This window comes from Cupressus sempervirens, chromosome 2 (genome assembly GCF_028749045.1).
Source record: "Cupressus sempervirens isolate cs-2001-9-10 chromosome 2, ASM2874904v1, whole genome shotgun sequence".
NCBI classification, from domain to species: domain Eukaryota; kingdom Viridiplantae; phylum Streptophyta; class Pinopsida; order Cupressales; family Cupressaceae; genus Cupressus; species Cupressus sempervirens.
The window spans coordinates 325,425,065-325,446,292 of NC_143119.1; the positions used below are offsets into that span (position 1 = coordinate 325,425,065).

The window sequence follows — 21,228 nt, forward strand, 5'->3', positions numbered from 1 at the left end:
TCTGAATTATTGAATTGTTTTCTTCTACCATGGCATCTTTCCACTCTTGTGACTTTAGGGCTTCTTTAGTTGTAGATGGTTTGATTTTGTTTATCTCAGTTATAAGAGCACTATAACATGATTGATTTCAAGTTCTCTTTTTTTTTTTTGAGATCTCATCTAGTTCCACATTGTTTTCTTCAAGCATCTTCCTTTCCCATAATGGTCTTTTCTTCCCATTAGTTATATCTAGTTCTCTCTCTTTAGGTGTATGCTCCCTTTGATTTTCAGTTTGTCTAATTTCCTCATCATCTAAGATTGGTTCATCTTCTATGCCGGTTGAAAGTTTTAAAGAAAAATGCTCTTCAAAAATTATATCTCTACTTATTTCAACTAATCTTTTTCCAAGAATGAAAATTCTATAACCCTTGGAATTTTCACAATATCTTATAAATATACCTCTCTTCCCAGAAGGATCAAGTTTAGTCCTCTTTTCTTTGGGTATGTGAATGTATACTAGACATCTGAATATTCTAAGTTGACTTAGATGTGGCTTGATCTTTGAGAAGACTTCTTTAGGTGTGGTATTCTTTAGAAATGAATGTGGACATTTTTTTTGAATGTATCTTGTAGTCTTAGAAGCTTCTGCCCAAAATGAGGCATGCATGTTTTGATCATGTAACATATCTTTTGCAGCTTCAATGATGGTTTTATTTTTCCTTTCTGTGACTCCATTTTGTTGAGGATTATAAGGTACTATATACTCCCTCTTAATCCCAATAGAATTACAAAAAAATTTGAAGATATCTAATGTATATTCTCCCCAATTGACTGATCTTAAAGTTTTAATTCTTTTACTTGTTTGCTTTTCTACTAATGCTCTGAAGGTTTTGAATTTTGATAGAACTTCATTTGATTCTTTTACTTTCAAGAAATAGATCTAGGTCTTTCTAGAAAAATCATCAATGAAAGATATGTAATAAAGAAAACCTCTTAGAGAAAGTATGGGCATGGGTCCACAAAGGTATGAATCGACTAGTTCTGAAACTAATTTTGACTTATGTTCACTAGAGGGAAAAGGTTTTTTTATGATTTTCCCTAGAGCACACCCTTTGCAAGTTCCTCTATGAGATGAGTCTAGTTTAGCAGTACCAGAAGTTAACTTATCTAAATTAGGAAGTGAACTAAACCCAATGTGCCCAAGCCGTCTATGCCGTAATTCATTAACATTGGATGTTTCAAGACTAAGAGCTTGAGTTTGAATATTTCTTAATCTATATAATGTTCCAAATCTAAACCCTATGATAATAGCTTTTTTCATAGTTGAGTTATTAGGCCAATATAGTACTTTGTCTTTGTTGAAGGTGACATGATATCCATCATTGGTTAGACTTGAGATAGAAATTAGGTTCCTTTTTATGCCTGGTACAAATAAGACATCTTTAAGATTAAGTGTACTTCCATCCTCTAATTTTATACAACATGTCCCAATGCCTTTTACAACATAGGTAGAATTGTCTCCAATTGTAACTCCTTCAATGATATGAGTTCCAAATTTATCAAACATATCTTTGAATCTAGAGATGTGACAAGATGCACCATTGTCTACGATCCAAGCTTCTTTATTTGAATTTACTTCACTTGAAAGTGTGAAATAGTATAGTTGATTTTCATCTTCCTTTGTTTTAGCAAGGAAGGCTAGAATTTTTTCTCTTTCTAGGTAGTTTCTGAAGGTGTGTCCTATTTTCTCACACTTAAAACACATAACATGAGAATGATCTTTATTAAACTTCTTTTTATTATTATTAAATTTCTTTTTATTGAATTTCCTCTTTCTTTTGTTTCAGATAGTGTAAAGAGCCTGATTTTCTCCCTCTTGATTTGAAGTTATCCCTCTAGAGATTAGCCTTGATTCTTCTGCTATGCATTCATTTTTTAATTGGTCAAAAGTGGGAATTGAAGATTTTCTTACAACTTGTATGAAAGTATCCCAAGACATTGGAAGCCCTCTTAGATCTCTTAATGAGAGTTCTTGATCTTCAATTTTTTTTCCAATGGAAGATAATTGTTTCTTCATTTCAAAAAATTTCTCAAAGTATGAGTGAATAGAATCTTCGTTTTCCATTTTAGTATTCAGTAATTTTGATTTTAAGGTGATTAGTCTACTTGAGTTATTTATCTCAAATGTATTTTTTATGGTCTTGAATACTTCATATGCATTTTTGATCTCTGATATGGAAGGAAGGATGGGATCTTTAACTGAATCAAAATGATTTTCCTTGCTTTGTTATTATGTCTTTTCTAGTTAAGTTTTTTGGTTTCATCTTAAGGTATTGGGATATCTTTTTCAATGTATTCTTCAAGTTCTAGTTCTTCTAGAATCATAATCATACAATTTTTCTAAGAGAAGAAATTTGATGCATCTTCAAGTCTATCTTCCACCATGACGTTATTTGCCATTATTTCTTCCTTCAAAAATTGAGATTTCTCTACCAATTTGGCTCTAATACCATCTAAAGTTTTATTATGCTATGATCTTGATTGGTGTAAATCTCAATTTTATAAGTCTTGAAAAATCTAGACATTAAGATACTATTATTTATTTTTGGATTTTTATTGATGATTTAAATAATTTATTGGAACAGAATATATATATATATAGTATGTGCGCAGAGTCGAGTCAAGATGGTTCGTAGTGGAAAGAAAGATTAGCTTATATTCTTTAGTCAATGCTTCCACTCACAGTGGTAAGAAAGCACCATAATCTGTGATTATAATGTGTGAATAATTTTCCATAAATAGTAATGACAATAATTGTCTACGTGTGCATTATATGGCAGAATATAATAATCAGTGCTATTGGTAGTATAAGATAATCATTAGTATTATAAACTAATTACATTATTTACTCTAATCTATAATATATATATATATATATATATATATATATATATACATACATACATACATACATACATACATACATACATACATACATACATACATACATACATACATACATACATATATATATATATATATATATATATATATATATATATATATATATATATATATATATATATATATATATATATATATATATATATATAGATATATATATATATATATATATGTATGTATGTATGTATATATATATATATATATATATGTATGTATGTATGTATATATATAATATTATATATGTATGTATGTATATATAATATTATATATGTATGTATATATAATATTATATATATGTATATATGTGTGTGTGTGTGTGTGTGTGTGTGTGTGTGTGTGTGTGTGTGTATATTGAGACATATATATATAGAATATTATATGTATATAAATATATATAATTGCTATAGTCAGTTATGAAAAATTTATCTGAGAATAATCATTAAAATTACAAATTCAATTTCACACAAGCTAACATTCTTAACATAAAATATGATTTGATTGTCTTTGCAAAAAATGGTACTTCACACCAAAAAATTTCCTACCTTTCATTAATCTTTTCAATTCATACATACAGAGTTTTTGAGATGACTATTACAATGGAAGCTTAATCAGTTCATCTTGTGAAAATGACAAATGGGAAGGTGCTAGTTTGTTGTATTACAAAATTACAAAAGAAAAATGAAAAGAGGGAATAATATGAATCATTTAGACTTCTTCCCCTTTTCTATTTTTGCTCTATGTGGCATAGCAGCAATCATTATTGGGATTAGCTCCTCATGATTGGGCATGTGTATATTAGTGAATCTCAAAAGCCATTTTCACAAACTCCTTTATAGCATTCAACTGCTCTAGCAACTCCTCTGTGGCCACATGTATCCATCCACTAAGCACTTGAAGTTTTGTGACTATGTTCTGACTACTAGAAGCCACTATAGACAGATTATCCAAAAACATAAAGAAGTTACTTTTCATTACTTCCACTCTAATGAGATACTTTCCTTGACTAATGGTTTGAGAGTCAATGTGTAGCCCTCTCATAAGCTCAAATCCTCTATCTTGAGTTTTCTTTATATTTTCCTCCATCTCCTTGAGTCCCTTCTCAGCTTTGTGGATCATTTCTAGCTTGAATTGCATACTTTGGAGCCATTTGAACAAAGGTTCATTCCCTTTATTTAGAATCTTGGCTTTGACTGCTTCTTTTGTCTTCATCTGGATAATCATCTTTAAAAGGGAGATGCATTCATCACACCTGACTCTTTGTCCAGCTAGAGTATTACTATTAGATAATATGTTATCCTTTTCCATTTCTAGTCTACGGATAACATTTCCAATTTGATCTATGAGAGAAACTCCTTATTTAAGTCTCTTGATCCATTCTCTACCAATCTAACCATAATGCCTATCTTCCTGTAGCTGATAAATGAGGGCTTGCACTTTAACTGCACCAGGAGTCTGGGTCATAGACATACCAAAAATAGTTGCTAGTGGAGTTATTAGCTACCTAATAAATTTTTTCAATTCTTCTATCTCTATTTTCATCTTGATCTTTGACAACTTGAGATTCTCCAATTGTCCTTTGTCACTTCATGACTTGATCTCCACAAGCCAACTTTTGTATCACGTCTGGCTTCTCCAAGACTGATTGAATGCAGAGTAAAATCTTCAGGCATCATATCCTCAATTCTCCCTCCTTTGTTTGGTTTGGCTATTTCCATTGTCAAGTGCCTTGTTTCTAGATCTTACCCCAGTATTGACAAGGTCTTTTTCTTTTTAACCTTTGTCAATGCAGTCCCAAAATGAACTATGAGGGATACAGTGTCCCTCATAGAAACACTTTCATCCTTTTTTTTTCTTTTCCTTCCCAAGGTATCTTCTAACCAAGAATCTATTCCTATCACTTTGGAAGTTGTTCTAAGTGATTCAATGTAAAACATTTTCTTCTTCACTAGAGCCAAGGCTACAATAGTTGAAGAGAAAGGATTCTTTGATTCCTTTGAGATGATTCTGGAAGAAGCCTAGCCCTTCTCCATCTTTGAAGTCTTCTTTGTCTCTTCATCTGATTCGGTAGACTTGTTGCTACTACTTTTTCCATCCCCTGGGTCTACTATCTGTATAGTGGAACCACCTGGCTTCAAAATTGAAGCACTTGCAGATGGCATGGGGCTATGATGAGGAGATCAAATTGGAGTGTTATGTAGAGAAGGAATAGGGGTAGTATGTGGAGATGGAATAGGAGTAGTATGTGGGGAAGGTACCAAAATAGTGGCACTATCCTTTGGTTCTTATACCTTCTTCTCTTTAGCAAAAGTCTAGGTTCCTATGACAGGCAAGGAACCATCATGACATGTCTAGGCTATAGGGATATTATTGTCTAGAGGTTGATCACCTCCACCAACAAGTTGAGCTATCCCTTGAGTGAAAGCTATAGTCACCCCTGGTGTAGCACTCTGGGATGAAGTTGACATTACAACTGCTGGAGAAGCTTGAGTGGTTGCTCCCTTACCCTGGCTCTTTCTGGTTGTCCACTTGACCCATTTTCCAGTCTCTTGACAATCCTAGCCATCATGATATCAAGTTTCTCCTCCACATCTACATATGGTTCAAAACTGATATGAATCCCAATTAATTTAGTCAAATATGTATTGCTATACATATTTTGACCATCATCCTCCAATCCTTCTATAGTGAGATCAATGCAATATGTCTTTATTTATTCCACCATGAGCCTAGTGAAAGCATGATCTCAACTATCCAACTCATCCCTTCAATTTTCCCAATAGACTTCTAGAGTGGTGACATGCTCGATCACACTCCCAATTTGAAGCACCTCTCTTGCATATCCATTTGGGTTGAACATGGGCCTCACAAACTCATATTACTCTAATTTGTACTTATTCTCAAATGCCTTGAGCATGTTTTTGGCATCAAACTAAGAATCACAACTGTAAGCCTTGACCTTCATGGGGAACTCATACCCCTTCTTCCTTAAATTGGTGCTCAACACATTCACTTGGATAGCTTGTCTCATGATCTCTATGAGCATGATCATGTCGCTTGGGTATCTGGGCAACTTCAAAGGAAATTTTTTGAAGGCTACAAGATGAAAATACAAGAAGGATGAGATTTGAATAAAGTAACTATGAAATTGACTAATGGCCACCATCGCTTCTAGACTAAACCTTCTCTTCAGGCATCCTTTTAGTTCCCTACAAATCCTCATTGTAAAAGAATCATTAACTCTGACATAATCTGCATAGCTATTCTGTAACTTCAAGCATGGATAAAATTAATAACTTTTTACATCATCAAGAAAATCTTCTATTCTAGGAAGGCCTAGCCACAATTGTAGAGAAGCCAACATATAAATTAGAAAAGAAGACATGTAGGAGGTATTGTAGAACTTTGCAACACTGAGAGCTCTCAAAAAATGTTCACTTACCTCATACACCCAATCAACATAATGTGTGTCTGTACAAATGATTTGCACTAAAAAGAAATATTGTTCTATGAAATTAAGTGCTTCTACGTCACCTTTCAACTGATGCAAAAGAACGAGAATGTCCATGATTTTAGGCTTGAGATTAGTGCCAAAAAGGGTCTTAGGAACCTTACTCTTAGCTCCCCATGGCTTTTGGAACTAGGACCTCATGATTTCCTTCTTCCACACCATCTTCTTCAAAGAGAACTCAGACATGGCTCCTCCTATGGTCAACTCATAAAATTCTTCTGACTCTGAAATATGGAGGCAATTGACTACAATTTGTCAACCAATTGAGATCAAAACTATATGATCCAGCAACAAAAAAAAATTTAGTGTCTAGATCATAATGGTTAATACTTTCAACAATCAGCTCAGGGGCTTGAATTACCATAGGAAACTTTGTTGCTTCCACTAGCCTACTTCCTCAGAGTTTCTCTATTATGGGGTGGATGCGCTCTGTCCTCAACCTTCTTTGAAAATATTGCATGTTGAAGAAATAGACTGAGGTATCTATAACATTCTGCAATGTTGACTTAATCCCATTCAATCCATCGAATCTAGTGAATCGTGTTGCCATCTTAACTAAGATAAAGATGAATTATAAATCTTAGAACTGAAAATAGCACAAAGAGTAGAGCTTTGGAACTGTGAGAATTCTAAAATCACTATTCAATTCAACAACATAAAAATTCAAATAAGAAAGCAGTAGTTTTAAAATCCATTATGTTCATCTCTATATAAAAATCCCAGTCCACCTGTTAACCTTCAATATCTGCACCACATGAGTGAATTAAAGGATAAATCTATTGGATTAAATGTGGGGGCTTCTAATGGATTTTTCCATGTCTTTTCACTATTTCATTTGGCCCAATGGTAACTTTCCTTTATTACAAACTTACTTTCCCATTTATCACCAAGTTGCAAAAAATTAAGAACAGAGTACTTTGTGGGGAATAATCTAGTCAGCTAGATTTTTTCTCAAGATACCTTTCCAAATGTGGTTAATTGGATTCTATTATCCTTTTTAAGAATTCTTCCATTGAGCTATGAGCTCAACATGCTTGCAGTAGTGATTTTTCAGTAGGTGTAGAAAATTGCTTTCCAGGGTTGAAAACCTGCTGAGGAGAAGGCAACTTCTATTTTTTCCCGTTTTCTTTTTTTTCACTTTATCCTTTAATTAAGCATGCTCCTAACCTTCAAAAAATCTAAAAATTTTTTTGAAAGTGAAAAGGAACTCACTTACATATTTTTGTCTCTCACAAATGTATTTGTCAGAAAACTGACTTTGCAGGTCGAAAACTTGTCATGGAGAAGCTACTTTAGAGTTTTCTGCCAGCCACTATTCTGATCATTAGGATGAATTCTAAGTGACTCCAATGGTAGAATACTACAATGTAGGAACAATATATCCATAAAACAACTCATTTCTTCCTTTCTTTAGCTTGTATACCTCATTTGTTGACCTCTACTGAAAATCACCTTCATAGTTTGAAACTCTGCCAAGGAGAAGCCAATGCTAGGTTTTTTTCAGACTTCATTTTCTTTATGTGCAAACTATAATGAGTTGTGAGAAAGTTCATTCTTGGAAATGACTTTGTGAATATCATGATATGACCCAAGAATCTCCATTGAAAAGGATCATATACTACCCACAAAACTCACAACAACAAGGGGAACCCACCTGGTTATGTAATGCAAGAGGAGGAAGATGAAAACCTGATGGAGAGACTTTTCACTTGGGGAAATGAAATAGACCTAGACATACCTAAACCTAATTGAAACACAAGATCATTTTCCACTTTGCATAATGGGTATAGGATTAAAAGTGGGGCAATCGTTGGCTCTGACTGGGGACTTGTGTTTAGCATACCCAAGCAAGGAACTCAAAATCTCTAGTTTCACAAAAGAAGGTAAAAGGTGGTGAACCACAAAAACAAAATGAGAAAAAGAATAGGAGAAAAAAGGAAAGGAAAAATATGAACTAGGAATCACAAAAAGGTCCTAAAACTAACTATAATACAAATACAGGGGTTGCCAATTCTCAGTTAGCAATTTGCTAAAGATTCAGATCCTGACCATTATAGGTTAGGGGTAGTACTTCGCCATCTTCATACGCCAATTTGAAATAATTATTCTTAAATTCCTGATGAATTCTGAATGGGCCTTTCCATAAATTATGAAACTTCTTATGCATTCATTTCGGAGGGCTTCGCTTATCCCAGAGCAGCACACTATCTCCCACCATGAATTTATATGGTCTTGCTCTCTTATCAAATAGATCCTTCACTCACATCTGGTGTTGTGTGATGTGGTCTAAAATTTCCTCCCTTTCTTCTTCAAGTTTGCTCAAGTACAGGATCCTCTTTTCTAAACCATCTTTAAAATCATCATCTTTGATCACCATTCTTAGTTTATTTGTGGCTAATTCTAGAGGTAAGGGGAGATTAGCTTCAGTTTCATAAACCAATTCGAAAGGAGATATGTCGATTATCCTTTTAGGTGTCACTCTATCTGCCCATAGTGCCTCATGAATCTTTTTGTGCCAAGTCTTTTGATTATCTGAAACTAATTTCTTAACAATATTCATCAAATTCTTATTACTTGACTTAGCTTGACCATTTCCTTGAGGGAAATAATCAAATGAATGACCCACAGTGATCCCATATTCAAAGCAAAATTTGGTAATTTCAATTGAAAAAAAATAAGATGCATTATCCATCACCAGTTTAGTAGGGACACCGAACTTGAATAATATCTTCTCCTTTATGAATTCTCACACCACTTCGAAAGTAGTTTTCTTAGTAGCTTTAGCTTCTACCCACTTGGGGAAATAGTTAGTTGCAATTATTACATATTGGTGACCAGCACTAGATGCAGGGCTAATCGGACCAATGAAGTTGAGACCCAATTGTTGAAAAGGTCCTTCGATGATAATGGGTCTCAAAGGAAAAGTAGCTACTTGAGGGTGTCTAGAGAACATCTTGCACTTCTCGCATTTTTCTACCCATGCATAGGCATCTTTAAACATCTCTAGCTAGTAATAACACTACCTTAGTATTTTAAAGATTGTGACTAAAGATGAGAAATGTCATTTGCAAGCTTCATCATAAAATGTTCTCAATAGCTTTTCTTGTTGTTGTTTGTCTACGCACTTGAGGAAAGTGCCATCACTTGCTTTTTTGAATAGCTTACCATCCCAAATCACATACTTAGTTTCTTTCAATTTAAGATCTCTTCTTTGTCTTGTGTTTAGGCCTTCTAGACATTCACCATATGTCAGTAGATAAGAAATATTTTCAAACCATGAATCATAGAGGCCTATAGCTAACACCAACTGCTTTTCTCCCAATTCTTCTAATTCTTCAATTATCTTTCATTGATTGAATTTTGATAATTTTTCTTATAGGTACTATTGAATCTAGGTAACTGCTTCTTCATTACTACTAGCTCATTTGACAATTTCTAAATCATCTCCTTAGATGATGTGGTATTACTTGAACTTCCTTTAGTTTGAAGTTTTCATTTCCATTTTCCTATGGAAATTAAATCATCCTGACATTCAATTTCCTTCCTTTGTGTGTCAGCTAGATCCATGGGATGTGCTCTCCTTAAATCATAATTGACATCTAGAGGCATTGCACTAATAAAGAAGGTTTTCAAATTACTAGGTGTGGGTCTATCAGCAACTGGAATTCTACTGATAATCTTATTGAACTTGGTAATGAAATCCCTCATGCTCATACTGGGTTGCTTCTTAATTGAAGTCAATTGTGTTAGCAAGGCATGTTCATCTTATGTGGTCTTGAATCTTGTCTCAAAGGCTATCCTCAATGTATCCTAATCAGTTATCGAGCCGTCAGTTAGATGATAAAACTAGTCCACTGCATTATCTTTGAGGGTCTCTATGAACAACCTTATAGCAACGTCTTCATGTCCCACCCCTAAAATATTAGTGGCTACAAAGAAAGCTTTAATGTGTTTGTCTATAGTGACTTTCCCATCACCTAAGACTTTAGGAGAATTCTTCCTTGAACTAGTCGAGAGTGGATGATAAGCATTTAATGCTAATGGTCATGTTGCCACAACGCATGGGGTAGCCATGATTGTCCTGGTAGTATTTGGTGAGAAATTAACAATTGGAGGGGCAATAACTTCGTGGAGTGCTAACACCTGACAAGTGGAATGTGAAGTGCTGGCATCATTGATTCATACCTAACCCTAAGTCATTGATTCATACCTAACCTTAAGTCACCTAAGTCTTCTTAAGGAGGACAAACCCTAAACTTTTTGAGGTGTATGAAGGAGTGAAGAGAAATGTTTGCATGTAAAAAAAAGAGCATTCATGGTGGCTAAGGAATTATAATTTGAAATTGCATTGCAGAATAAGTTAAAGGAAAATAAAGGAAGAGAAGAGCATACAACAATGAGACATCTGATCAAGAATGATTGAGAATACATCAATTTAGAGGTGATCTATCATCAAGCAACAAAGTTCTAACTACAAGATCATTTTTGAGTCATTCTAATAGGTGAATTAGTCAAATCTCTTAACATGATAGTCCTAACAAGTTGTATTGAAATCCTCTAACAAGGTGCTTACTTAATTGTGAGTTGAAATCCTTTATCAAGGCACACTTCTAATAGGGTGTTGAAATCTTTTAATAGGGTGAGACCTAACAGTCTTTGTAAGCCTTTAATAGGGAAAACCTTTCATAGGGTAGATAATGTCTCATGATCAAACACCATAACCTTCATTGGATACACTTTATTACTAGAGTAGTGAAGTTTTTTGGGTGTCATCCCAATCCCAGTTTTACCTTCTCATTTTTTTCTGGGTAGTCATATCTCATGTCATATGTGTGTGAATTCTTATATGTTTACATGATTTATATGTACATACTTTACATGCTATTTCAATTTACTTAATGAACATATGAGATGGATGTGTGGTGAATGTTTTATGGGTCAAAGTTTAAACCACTGATTCTACCCTCTTCCCCTCAAAAGTTTACCTTTCCTATTGTAATTCCAATAATTGGTATCAAAGCCTTGTTCTCTAAAAGAGAAGCTTTGTAACTTTGATGAAAGATCTTGAAATGGAATTCTACAAGTTGGGAAAGATTATTGAGAATTAGGGAATTGAAATATAGCTCATTCTACATCAACTCAATGAAGAAAAAGAAGATTTAAATAAATCTCTAAAGTAAAGGAAGGAAATTGATATTGAGGAGAATGACACACAATATAGATAAATGGACACTACTAAGCTATTTGCTAGTGGAGACTCCAATGAATTTGATATAGCAATTATAGATCTAATCGAAAAGAATAGAGCCCAAACTGAGGAAACTAGAAATCTCAAGTTAGAGAACAAATCATAAGCCATACTAATATGTGGAGTAATTAAATAGAAGAAGAAAGCTATGGAAGACAAAGCCATGGTTGAAGAAGACAAAAGAATTATGAGCAATAGACTGGAAGAGAAATCATCAGAGCTAACCAAGATTTTCAACATGCAATTGGATACTTTGAGTCAAATGATGAATGCCAACTATGAATTAAATGTCAAGAACATTGAGATAACAACATTGAAGTTGTAGAATGAGAAATTGCAAAGTGACATAAAAGGGGAAAAGGAATTTTTTGAAAGTTCCAATAAACCAAGTGAAGCCATCAAATACTTTGAGCAATTATTGAGATCCCCTAGATCCAATAATGATACATCTAGAGTGGGATACACAAGAACTAAAGAGGGAGAGTTATCCAAAAGTGTTGAAGAAAGGAATAAAAAAGGTAAGAACTCCAAAGCTACTTGTCATAATTGTGGTAATAAAGGACATACTACTAGTGTTTGTAGGAGCAAAACTACAAATCAGAATGTCAAGCATAAGAACATGGTGAACTGTCATAAGTGCAATAAACAAGGTCATTAGGCACATGAATACAAAACTTTGACCATGCAAACACAAAGGTTTGAAGGATATTGTTATAACTATCAGAAGTATGGACATAGAGCTTTTGAGTACAAATCCAAACCCATGTGGTCATCAAACAAGAAAATAAAGGTAAGGAACAATGGAAACTCTTATAACTCAGATTATAATACAAGATATAGATATCATTATTGTCAAGAATATGGACATGTTCTTGAGAATTGTATTAGGACACACTTCAGAGGTGACTACAAAAGGTGGTTGAGTCAAACCACATGTTTTAGATGTTTGAAGACTGGTCACATCAGTCGATATTGTCCAATAAAGTCAAAGGCACCAAATTGTGAGTTTGATAAAGGTAAAGGCAAGGTAGATGTTGAAAATGTTAGAAATGAAATGAAAGAGACATGGAAGAAAAAACAGGATTGCAGCACGTCAAATGGAGAAGGGATCACTTCACCAAATGGGTTAGGTGATCACACCTCATCAAAATAAGCAATCAAAAGGTATTTGGGACTAATATTCATAAGTTATATCATACATCAATTCCAAAGGATTTAGTACTGAAAATATTACATAAGAATGAAAAAAGATGCAAGATTTTATTAGGAATCCAAGAAAAATCTCTATGTTTCTTATGTTACTATCGAGCATGAAAAGTTCCCTATGACTGTCGAGTGAAATGCTAGAGGATGCTAAGCTGGCAGACTAGCTACTTGATGTCGAGCTCGTAATGGTTTTTGAATGAGTGAAATGTTAGTGGATATTGAGTGAGCCTAGAAATGGTTGATTCCAAGCTTACAGTTGTGTAAGCACTCAACATTAATTGTAGTACTCCAAAGAGGTATTTGATAGATTTCAACTCATTTTACATCATTTCAAAATTAAGAAAGAGCAAGGAGAGCTAGAGGTGATTAGGAAATTCATCAAAAGCAATTTCAAAAGATTTGAGCAATGATTCAACACCATTTTGATAGATCCTTCAAGGTATTTATCAAGTGCTAAGTTAGGCTGTTTATATTTTTGTAAGCCCTAGTTTCACATATTTGCATCTAGTTCAAAGGGTGTAGAGGGTAAGGAGGTGTTGAATTTTCAACTAGTTAGTAATGAAGTCAAACAATCAATATTCAAAGCCATTCCATAGATTTCTTAGAAACAAGACCCCTCTGGTTCATTATCCATGATACCATTGAAAGTTTTAATGGTTTAGGATGTTAGGAAGTGTTACAACTATAAAATTGGTAGTATTGGAGATATGGAGATTAGGAAAGCATATGATAAACTTTGTGAGAATGGTGTGTTAAGTGAAGAATTTAAAAATTTAGAAAAGAAAGGGTTAACTCATGTCCTAGATTTCCTAAATGTTTTTAAAATTGAATGATTTAGGATTGTGTTGAAAAGAATTCATGATAGTTCACTATGGTTTTACAATGGATCAATTAGAATAACCAAAAGAATAATTCATAGGGTAACAAGGTTTCCAACCCTAGATCAGCCTAAGACTTTGAGAAGCAATTCAAATAGAGGTTATTGAGAAGAATACATAAGCCATGTAGAATAAGAGAGGAATGACAATAAACACCATCACAGATCCTCTAATAGATTTTGTAGTAAGGGTTATTTCATACAAGTTTTACCAATCAAGTAGATTAAATAGTGTGCCCTATATTGTAGTAGATGTTGGTTATAAGATTGTGAAAAAGGTATGATTTTTTCGAGCTACAATTACAACAATTGGTTACAAAACCTAAGAGCAATAAGAAAGACAAAGAGTGATTAGTACAAATTTGGTTCTATTTTGATATGTATCTTCTTTATGTTCAAAAATATTTCCTACATTTGGCATTGTGGTATGGAAAAAAAACAGGTCAATGGTAGTATAAATAGGTGAGTTCATTGAACAATTGGATGAGAATTTTGAATCTATAATGACCAGCTACTTTGAAGAATTTAAGCAGTCTATGAAGAAAAGATTGAGAATTCTAGTATCATTAGTGGAAAAACATTATGATGATGTTTGTTTCATAGTTGATGTTGATTACACATTTGTTCAAGAAGCAACTCTAAGGGTAAGATGGTTAAGACCATTAGGATATGAAATAAATGTAGATGAAGCCTCTGTAGCAATAACTACATTACTTGCAAAAGATATTGATAAAGATGCCAAAGCATTTGGAAACTATGAGATGACAAAATCTAAGATTACCATAGAACTCAAGATTGCCTCTATTATAAAGAAGAAGGAGAAGGTTGTGAAGAAATTAAAAGCTAAATTTGGTGAAGGTGTTGAGTAGGAAGAGGATGAAGTAGAAAAAGACACCCAAACCCAAGCACAACTTGCGTTCACACAAGGCACAACTTGCATTCACACAAGGAGTAGGAGAAGATTAGCAAGAGGAAGAGACAAAATTTGTAGAAGCTATCAAGGGAGAAGAAGTCAAGCAAGCCCCTACTCCTACTAATTAAAATAAGAGAAAGGCTAAGGCTCAACTAGTGACAAGGTCCAAGATGACTGTCAAACCAAGCCAGCCCAAACCAATTGCACCTACTACAAGGGCTAGTGCATATGTCACTGCACAAAATGCAAAGGAGAAAGCCAAACCAATGGAGTAGCAAGGAGGAGCTCAGAAAAAGCTAAGGAGGAAATACATTGCACAAGCTAAATTTGATGAGGAGAGAACAGAATCAGATTAAAATAGCCAATTCAAAGTGGTGAGTCACAACCCATTATTAGATTTAGAAAATCTATGTGAAAATGTTAAGAATAATGCAGATTTGTTAGGATTTTCTCATGTTGATTTTGATAATCTTGGAAAATTTGAAAAGAATCAAGTGGAGGAGGCTATATATGCCATGATCTCAAATTTTAAGAAAACCCCACTAGAGATTGCTAACTCTATGCCTAAAATTTTATATGAGAGAGTTGAGGAAAAATGGCATCATTGTTTAAATTTGGAAAGAAAAATTAGGGAAACATCACTTGCACAAGTAATGCCTAAACCTAGATAGGCACAAATTGCTAAGGCTATGAAGAAATATGTAGTTAGATATATACACAAATACAAAGCCTTCAACATATTGCAAAACAATATTTAAGATGCTATGAAGAAATCCACATAGATGTGGTAAGTCACATATGGACTAGCAATAGTAAAGGTAAGAGAGCAGGAACCCATTGAGGTAAAAGATGATGAAGACTTTGATAGCAATGAATGCATTGTTGAGGGAGATACAAAAATGAATATAGATGACAAGGCAATAGCTAAGGTAGAGCAGCAACAAGAACAAAGTGTACAAGATACACAATTGCCTAATGTCGATCCTCAACATATAACAAGAATAAATACTAAAATAGTAATAATAAAGGATGTTTTTGATCTCACTGCTTAGAACATCAATCCCCTTATAGCAGAAGATCTAAAAAAATACTTGATCAGTCTACAATACAGACAAAATTGTGTGATAATCCTATATTGGTGAGTGTATATGAGATTCAAAAATTAGTGACTAATACTATAAGGGAAGAGGTGAATACACATGAACCACCCACCGTCACCCCTCAATTTTCTAATGTAAAACCTTCAAATAAAATACTAGAAGCCACATCAAAAAAGGTTGATACAGTTAGAAAGGACACAGTGGAAACTCAAGGCACCACTGAAGCATAGAGTGAAACAGGCCAGATAAATCTATCTATACCTCCAACACAAGTACAAGGTGTAAGTCAAGGCATTATGATAGAATAGAAAAAGCCTAAAGAGACTAAGTTGACACCAAATCTGAAGGAGCAAGCAACCATTCAAGCACTGGTAATCTTACTAGAATCTAACACTCGTTCCAATCACACTCTCTAGAAGCTAACCACAGATGCAACACCATTATAGTTCTCAATGTCAAGTCCAAGTTCATCAAAGGTAGAAGAGGTAATACAACATGGAGATGTTAGCCTTAATGAAGAGATTTTTTTACCAAAGTATTATTATGCCACAATGACCATAGAGAAGATGAGTATATCACAAGAAGCCCTAGCTAGAAAGAAGCATCAAGATCTACTCAGAAGGGAGCATAGGTAGAAGCAAGCATTGTTGGATATCAAAGACATCTTATTAGATGCATTCAGTCTACCTACTCTAGATGAAACCAAGCCACTCATTAAACAACTGACACATATAGAGGAAAAGGTTAGTGATGTAGACCTTGATACAAATGCTAAACTATTAGAATGGTCTAAAAAGAAATTTCAAAGCAAAGTATATGATAATAGATCAAGTATCAATTCACATCACAATTTTTCTAATAAGGAGAGTACCAGTAGGTAGAAGTTTCATTTTGTTTTAGATTCTTATCATGTTGTTTATACTGAAATTGGTTTCGAATATAACAAAGAAGCAAAGGCCAGAAGTGATAAATCTAATTTTGAGTTTTCACTATATGCTGATGATAAGTTCAAAGTTCATTCTAATGAGTTGTCTAATGAGGATTACGATCAGCATGGTTTATGTCAACACTTTCATGGTAGTCTTTTAGACTTGGTAACTATTTAGTTGTTTGAGTGTGAAGAGGTTTTAGTGAAAGGTAAATCTTATTTAATGAATGACATGACTGCAAGAAGGCAGTGATCAGATTTCACATATTCTTCACACCTGGTTACATAAGGTGAGTTGCAAGATTTTGATATATGCAACTTTTTGAACACGGTAGAATATGAATCATTCATGTTTATGGTTAATAGCATGCATAATTCATGTGTGGATGATAGTTTTCACTTTGATCCTAGTTTACATGAGCATGTTGATGTCTTTATCTCATAGTGAGCATGGTGTAGAGGTTAATGTTGATGTGTGTATGCATTATGAGAATGAAGGGAGTTGTTTTGTTTTACCAAGTAATTTGTTTCAAGATGCTGATCTAATTGGTAAAAATGATAGAAGAGATTTATTCAGCTTACCTCATGAAGGTGTGGATGAAAATCAGATTTATGACAGAGGTAAAAAAAAATTGTTGAAGTTTAGTGGCCTGGGGCCATCGCTTGTACATAGTAGAGGTAGTTGTTTTTGCTTTCAATAAATTTGTTCAACAGAGAAGTCTTTTTTGTTTTGGTAATGGTCTGCTTCTTCCAAAGATCTTAATCTTTTCCATGCCTACAAGGGATATGCATCCCCGGACAGAGCCACTGTTGGGACTCAAAATTGAAGCCTCGATTTTGAGTACCATTGAGAAAATTAGGCCCTATAAACACTTTTAATGCATATGTACCCAGATATCCATTTGAAACCTATGAGGTGTTTAATGTTTCTAACACCTTGCATTTAGTGCATCTATGTGTTCCATGATGATAAATTATCATTTTGAGTCATTTTGTGAAGACCTATTTTGAGCAATTGTTAAATTTACATTTTCACCTAAGTGTCAAATAGCGACAAGAGGTTGTGTTTGCAATTGAATCTCACACCCAATAATGTTTCATGACTTGCCACTTTGGGAGTGTTTAATTTCCATACCAGAGAACCTATGTTTCATATTTTGATTTGGTTTGAATCCGTTTGACTAGGTTCTAAATCCCTCGAAATTGGTCATTTATTGTTGTCATACTAATGCAAAATATTATGAATTCTGGGAAGCCCTGTTTGACTTGTTATGACTTTGACCCAGTTAACTAAAATGTGAAAATTCCTTTTGTATTCCATTGTAGAGGTTAGAGACTTGTTGTGTTTCAATTTTGAGCTTATGAAGAATTTGTTTAATCAGTTTTCAAACACGATTCAAAATGCAACTTACAACTTTTTACTGGTGTCAAGAAGTGCAGATTTGTCAGAACCCCTATTCGTGATATCATATCTCAAAATCCATGATAGATGAGATCAAATGGATTGTACCACTACATTTTACTCTAAAAATTCTTCAATTTTTCCAATTTTCAAGTCTTGAAAAATCTATTTGCACACTTTCCTAGGTCAATTCTATTTGCAAAAAATGCTTTTCTAACAGTGCTCCCACCTCTACAATTTGAGTAGCCCACTTTGACCAACCACCAAATGCATCTTGTTATTTTTCATGAGCCCAAATCCTAGATTTATACTCACCTCATGAAAATGAACCAATGCCCCAATTTTTGTGCCCCCAAGTATCAATTTACCCAATTTTCAAAGCCAAATCCGAACGTGATTTATTATTTTTTGATGTGTTTTCTTGCAAGCACTTCTGAAAGGGCAAATTTGACAGTCAATATCTTTTGACTCAGAATTTTTCATGAGACAAGATTTAATAGAGTAAGATTATGCAGAACAAAGAATTATTCTATTCAATCTCAAACCCAAATCAGCTATTCTTGTCAGTTTTTAAGGCCAGTCAATAGATCCCTTGGAACTAAATCGATAGTTTAAAAAAGGGGTAAAGTGATTTTTAAAAGTTGAATTAATGAAGAAGATTGATTCCAATTATAATTAGGCATTCAGCAGATCATTTTGAAGGATTGGGCATTTGAAAATGAAATTTTTTTTAGTCAGATGCGTTTTGGGGCCCGACTGATTTCATTAAATCAACAGGATGTTAAGGTAAGGAATGCTACAAAGTTCAAAGATTGATAGTGATTTGATAATTTCACCATGCTCACAAATACAAGAAGGCTTTGGAGGTTTTTGAGTGGATGCAAAATCACACTAAGTTTGTCCTTGCACCTAGTGATTATCATGTTTAGTTAGATTTCATTGCTATAGTGTATGACATTGATAGAGCTAAGACGTATTTTCAAGATCTACTGGGGTCTACAAAGAATGAAATCACTTATGGTTCTCTACTCCATTCTTATTCTAGGGAGGGATTAATAATAATAAAATAGAGAAATGGATGGAAAAGATGAAGGAGTTGGGAATTCTTACAACTATACATCCTTATAATAAGATGATGATTTGTTATTTTGCAAGGGGACAAATGGATTCAATCTACCAATGAGTGAAATAGTACAAGAGGACTTGGACCTATAAATCAATAAATATGCCAATGAATTGGGCTTTTTCACCTTGCCAATCAATGAAAATATAGAAAAGTTTAGCATGGTGATTGATGAAGATGAAGCCTATGGTCTAGAGGTGTTGAAGCAGTTTGGCATACTTGAATCATACCAATCTAAGACTCTAGCATTGGAGAACCCCAATTAGATAGAAACTATGATGTTAAAGAAAAAGAATCAAGATGCCAAAGTGGAAGACAAGGGCAAGGAAGAAGGCAGAGAAGCAGAAAGTGAGGTAGAAGGGCATAAGCGAATAGCAATTCCACATAGAGCTGGGGAAGCATCCCTACAATTCCCTCTACACCTATGACATGTGCTTGCGCGTCTAGAAAAATAGGGCCTTTTTCTACTTCTGCACATCCATCACCAAAACCCCCTCTTGCACTCACTATAGGAAGACAAAATGATGGTCTCCTCCTTTGACTACCTCCTCCTCCTCTCTCCACTTGCAACATTTCTAGAATGAACATGGTGGGTTGTATATGTGATTTCTGTGAAACATTCTTGTGCCATTCAAAATGTTGCCTCACAACTCATTGTTGTGCATGCCCACTAACCGATGCAACATGCATTGAATGTGAGAGGACTGTTTGGGAGCATGGTGGAAGAATGTTCCAATTTTTTTCATGTGATCAGTGGTTATGTGAGGATGATCAGTTTAAGCATCAAGCATCTTACCAATAGCTTGAGAACAAGACTTTCCACTATTTGTCTTGCAACCGACTTGGGATATATACATGCTTATGTTGCAAGATTTTCTTTTGTGATGATCATGTAAAAAGTGGGAGCAATGTAGTCAAAAAAGGGGAGAGACTAACATGTAAAAAGTGTGGTTATGCTTTGAGAGAAACTAAAGATCTCAGTGTCTCTATTTGGCAACATAAGTTTGGACGCTAGACTACGAATGAAATTGATTATTATGGAGAGTCATCTTTTGGCAGTAGATATCATAATGATAATGATTACCTTCAAAATGTTTCTAAAGAAGATGGACTAATGATAATGGAGGAAAGGCTCCCTAAAGCCATAGGAAAATTGAAGAGGAGTATCCACACAGTTGAAAGAGGCAGAACGCATTAGCAATAGGTGCATGGAAGCCATGAGCAAAGGAATCCCCATGTGAAATAGAGGTCTACACCAAGCATAGAGATGGGTCTGAAGAGTGATTCAACTGTGTCTTGAAGTAGGTGGAGAAGCCGCTAGAGTTTGATCCAAATTACTTTGTGGAGAATCTAGTGAATTTGGAGCCTTTTCCAACAAGTTGTTTTTCTTGCATATTCTATAGTCATTAGAGGATGAACATAATCTTACAAGAAATGAATGAAGAAGAGAAGTCATGAGTACTACACAGCTAAAGACATTTTCCAAAAAAAAAAAAAGACCCTATGAGAAGAGGAAGCCGCTACTTGTCTGCTTGCAAAATCCTTCAACCATTCTTACCGCCATACGTCATTTCAAACAAAAAAGTTCCCATTTTGTAAGGGATGTTATGCTTGAATAAAATTGCACCAGGAAAAGTGTAGCAGTCTCACATGGGTCAAAGGAATAGTTAAAACATAGCCATGAGCACAAAGATGAGCAGATAGGAATAGTTAAAACATTAGTCCCACATTTTTTGTGTTCAAGTTCTTGTAGCTCTTTAAATACTCCAGCACTAACATTGTTAAATGTCTTTAAGACAAAGGATTTTCAAGCCTCAGCCATGTGTATGGGTCCCAATTAGCTAGATGGAGACACGACAAATTTTGGACAAGCACACAAAATGAAAAAGTTAATTAAAAAGGTTTCCAAAAAAGTTAGAAACGGTGTGAAAAGGCAACCTCCTGGAAAGTGGAGATACTGGAAAGTGACATGCCAGAAAA

General features: G+C 34.3%; 1 pseudogene; it reads left to right on the forward strand.

The window, feature by feature from the left end:
* Positions 1–19,548: 19,548 nt before the first annotated feature.
* LOC149572418 (uncharacterized) lies at positions 19,549–20,353 on the forward strand (annotated as a pseudogene).
* The last annotated feature ends 875 nt before the right edge of the window (positions 20,354–21,228 follow it).